Source organism: Tasmannia lanceolata, unplaced genomic scaffold, assembly GCF_043159265.1.
Source record: "Tasmannia lanceolata isolate RefF3 unplaced genomic scaffold, GAP_Taslan_0.1 ptg000096l, whole genome shotgun sequence".
NCBI classification, from domain to species: Eukaryota; Viridiplantae; Streptophyta; class Magnoliopsida; order Canellales; family Winteraceae; genus Tasmannia; species Tasmannia lanceolata.
The window spans coordinates 22,501-27,500 of NW_027518773.1; positions in this window are offsets into that span (position 1 = coordinate 22,501).

Sequence of the window (5,000 nt, forward strand, 5' to 3'; positions counted from 1 at the left end):
TGCGCGAATGCTCGTGTCGGAAGGGTTGGTGTCCTGGCCCCGCGGGTGTCACGAATGCTCGGTTGCGAAGACCATGGGACCAGAGCCATGGCACGTCGGATGATGGCTCCAGCTGGCGCCCCGGCACTTTCTGTGGCATTGATGCTCGGTTTCAAAGACAAACGTGCGCAGTGCCAGGGGACCGCGGATGACTGCTCGTGCTGGCCCCGTTGGGCGGCATTGATGGTCGGTTGCAAAGAAAATGCGCGATTGCTCGTGTCGGGGCCCGGCAAGCCAAGGCCAAGCGAGCCATGGCACGTCGGATGATGGCTCCAGCTGGCGCCCCGGCACTTTCTGTGGCATTGATGCTCGGTTTCAAAGACAAACGTGCGCAGGGCCAGGGGACCGCGGATGACTGCTCGTGCTGGCCCCGTTGGGCGGCATTGATGGTCGGTTGCAAAGAAAATGCGCGATTGCTCGTGTCGGGGCCTGGCAAGCCAAGGCCAAGCGAGCCATGGCAACGCGGATGATGGCTCGCTAGTGCTGGCGCCGTGCACAGTGGCCTCGCACACTCGCCCTGCACGCTTCCCTTGCACGCAGCCTTGCACACTAGCCTCGCATGCGAGCCTTGCACCCTAGCCATGCAAACTAGCCTTGCACGGTAGCCATGCACACAAGCCGTGCACATTAGCCATGCGCACAAGCCCCGCACACTAGCCTTGCGCACAACCCTTGCACACAAGCCATGCACTCGAGCAATGCACACAAGCCTTGCACTCAAGCAATGCACACAAGCCCTGGACACTAGCCTTGCACACGGGCCTGGCACACAAGCCTTGGGCACTAGCCTTGCGCACTAGCGTTCCACATGAGCCTTGCACACTAGCCTTGGACACTAGCCTTGCACACAGGCCTTGCACACTAGGCATGCTTGGGCGAGCTGATCCCGCATCAAGTCGACGGGTCTAGGCATTCTTGGGCGCAGATCCCGCATCGTCTCGTCGCGTCTGGGCGCAAACACGTCGCGTCTCGTTGCGTCTTCAGAAGTCGTCGCTAACAGCACCTTTGGTTGCCACTGGTGGTTAGGCTGGTTGGTTGCGCAAACCCTATAGGAGGGTGGCATGCTGGTGGGCGTTTTTGCCCGGATAGGCACTAGAATGTGCAGATTTTGGGCGTTTTTGCCTGGATAGGCTAAGGAATGGGCATGCTTTGGGCGTTTTTGCCCGGATAGGCACCGGAATGCTTGGCCTTGGCTTGTCCTAGCAAGGCATTGCTGGGTTGGGCTCCCTTGGCCTTTTGGGCGCCTTGGACGATGTCTTGCGAAGACCATGGGCACAAGGCCATGGCATATGGTGAGGAAAGGACCACGGTTGCCAAGGTTAGGCACCGGAATGCTTGGCCTTGGCTTGCCAAAGCAGGGCATTGCTGGGTTGGGCTCCCTTGGCCTTCCGGGCGCCTTGGACACTGTCTTGGGAAGACCATGGGCACAAGGCCATGGCATATGGTGGGGAATGGACCACGGTTGCCAAGGCTAGGCATATAGAGAGGAATGGCATTTTTGCCCGGATAGGCACCGGAATGCTTGGCCTTGGCTTGCCATAGCAGGGCATTGCTGGGTTGGGCTCCCTTGGCCTTCCGGGGGCCTTGGACGCTGTCTTGGGAAGACCATGGGCACAAGGCCATGGCATATAGTGAGGAATGGACCACGGTTGGCAAGGCTAGGCATATAGAGAGGAATGGACCACGGTTGCCAAGGTTGCGCAAGTTTTGGGCATTTTTTGCCCGGATATGCCCAAGTATGCCCCGATAGGCCCGTTACGCCCCGGTATGAACGCGTATGCCCGGATAGACTCGGTATGCCTTGGGATACATGCGTATGCCCCGATAGGCTTGGTACGCCCCGATATGCGCACGTGTGCCCCAGTAGGGCTCGGTATGCCCCGGTATGTACGCGTGTGCCCCGATAGGCCCGGTATGCCCCGATATGCACACGTGTGCCCCAATAGGGGTCGGTATGCCCCGGTAGGTACGCGTGTGCCCCGTAATGCACGTTTCGCAGATCTCCCCGCATGTCCCGCCCCTATATGTAATACTTACTTACTTACTTACTTTCTTTCTTGCTTGCTTGCTTGCTTGCAATGGTTGGGAGTGCCCGGCATGCCCCGCTGCAGAGACCAAGGGCGCAATGACTTGGCACCGCGGATGCCGGGACTCCGGCACTTCCCGTGGCACTGATGGTTGGTTCCAAAGACAAAAGGCCGTGCAAGGCCACCGCACCGCGGATGATTTTGCTCGTGCTGGCGCCGTTGTGTGGCCAAAGAACATGCGCGAATGCTCGTGTCGGAAGGGTTGGTGTCCTGGCCCCGCGGGTGTCACGAATGCTCGGTTGCGAAGACCATGGGACCAGAGCCATGGCACGTCGGATGATGGCTCCAGCTGGCGCCCCGGCACTTTTCTGTGGCATTGATGCTCGGTTTCAAAGACAAACGTGCGCAGTGCCAGGGGACCGCGGATGACTGCTCGTGCTGGCCCCGTTGGGCGGCATTGATGGTCGGTTGCAAAGAAAATGCGCGATTGCTCGTGTCGGGGCCCGGCAAGCCAAGGCCAAGCGAGCCATGGCACGTCGGATGATGGCTCCAGCTGGCGCCCCGGCACTTTCTGTGGCATTGATGCTCGGTTTCAAAGACAAACGTGCGCAGGGCCAGGGGACCGCGGATGACTGCTCGTGCTGGCCCCCGTTGGGCGGCATTGATGGTCGGTTGCAAAGAAAATGCGCGATTGCTCGTGTCGGGGCCTGGCAAGCCAAGGCCAAGCGAGCCATGGCAACGCGGATGATGGCAACGCGGATGATGGCTCGCTAGTGCTGGCGCCGTGCACAGTGGCCTCGCACACTCGCCCTGCACGCTTCCCTTGCACGCAGCCTTGCACACTAGCCCTCGCATGCGAGCCTTGCACCCTAGCCATGCAAACTAGGCCTTGCACGGTAGCCATGCACACAAGCCGTGCACATTAGCCATGCGCACAAGCCCCGCACACTAGCCTTGCGCACAACCCTTGCACACAAGCCATGCACTCGAGCAATGCACACAAGCCTTGCACTCAAGCAATGCACACAAGCCCTGGACACTAGCCTTGCACACGGGCCTGGCACACAAGCCTTGGGCACTAGCCTTGCGCACTAGCGTTCCACATGAGCCTTGCACACTAGCATTGGACACTAGCCTTGCATACAGCCTTGCACACTAGGCATGCTTGGCGAGCTGATCCCGCATCAAGTCGACGGGTCTAGGCATTCTTGGGCGCAGATCCCGCATCGTCTCGTCGCGTCTGGGCGCAAACACGTCGCGTCTCGTTGCGTCTTCAGAAGTCGTCGCTAACAGCACCTTTGGTTGCCACTGGTGGTTAGGCTGGTTGGTTTGCGCAAACCCTATAGGAGTGGTGGCATGCTGGTGGGCGTTTTTGCCCGGATAGGCACTAGAATGTGCAGATTTTGGGCGTTTTTGCCTGGATAGGCTAAGGAATGGGCATGCTTTGGGCGTTTTTGCCCCGGATAGGCACCCGGAATGCTTGGCCATGGCTTGTCCTAGCAAGGCATTGCTGGGTTGGGCTCCCTTGGCCTTTTGGGCGCCTTGGACGATGTCTTGCGAAGACCATGGGCACAAGGGCCATGGCATATGGTGAGGAAGGACCACGGTTGCCAAGGTTAGGCACCGGAATGCTTGGCCTTGGCTTGCACAAAGCAGGGCATTGCTGGGTTGGGCTCCCTTGGCCTTCCGGGCGCCTTGGACACTGTCTTGGGAAGACCATGGGCACAAGGCCATGGCATATGGTGGGGAATGGACCACCGGTTGCCAAGGCTAGGCATATAGAGAGGAATTGCATTTTTGCCCGGATAGGCACCGGAATGCTTGGCCTTGGCTTGCCATAGCAGGGCATTGCTGGGTTGGGCTCCCCTTGGCCTTCCGGGGGCCTTGGACGCTGTCTTGGGAAGACCATGGGCACAAAGCCATGGCATATAGTGAGGAATGGACCACGGTTGGCAAGGCTAGGCATATAGAGAGGAATGGACCACGGTTGCCAAGGTTGCGCAAGTTTTGGGCATTTTTTGCCCGGATATGCCCAAGTATGCCCCGATAGGCCCGTTACGCCCCGGTATGAACGCGTATGCCCGGATAGACTCGGTATGCCTTGGATACATGCGTATGCCCCGATAGGCTTGGTACGCCCCGATATGCGCACGTGTGCCCCAGTAGGGCTCGGTATGCCCCGGTATGTACGCGTGTGCCCCGATAGGCCCGTATGCCCCGATATGCACACGTGTGCCCCAATAGGGGTCGGTATGCCCCGGTAGGTACGCGTGTGCCCCGTAATGCACGTTTCGCAGATCTCCCCGCATGTCCCGCCCCTATATGTAATACTTACTTACTTACTTACTTTCTTTCTTGCTTGCTTGCTTGCTTGCAATGGTTGGGAGTGCCCGGCATGCCCCGCTGCAGAGACCAAGGCGCAATGACTTGGCACCGCGGATGCCGGGACTCCGGCACTTCCCCGTGGCACTGATGGTTGGTTCCAAAGACAAAAGGCCGTGCAAGGCCACCGCACCGCGGATGATTTTGCTCGTGCTGGCGCCGTTGTGTGGCCAAAGAACATGCGCGAATGCTCGTGTCGGAAGGGAGTTGGTGTCCTGGCCCCGCCGGGTGTCACGAATGCTCGGTTGCGAAGACCATGGGACCAGAGCCATGGCACGTCGGATGATGGCTCCAGCTGGCGCCCCCGGCACTTTCTGTGGCATTGATGCTCGGTTTCAAAGACAAAACGTGCGCAGGGCCAGGGGGACCCGCGGATGACTGCTCGTGCTGGCCCCGTTGGGCGGCATTGATGGTCGGTTGCAAAGAAAATGCGCGATTGCTCGTGTCGGGGCCTGGCAAGCCAAGGCCAATGCGAGCCATGGCAACGCGGATGATGGCTCCAGCTGGCGCCCCGGCACTTTCTGTGGCATTGATGCTCGGTTTCGAAGACTA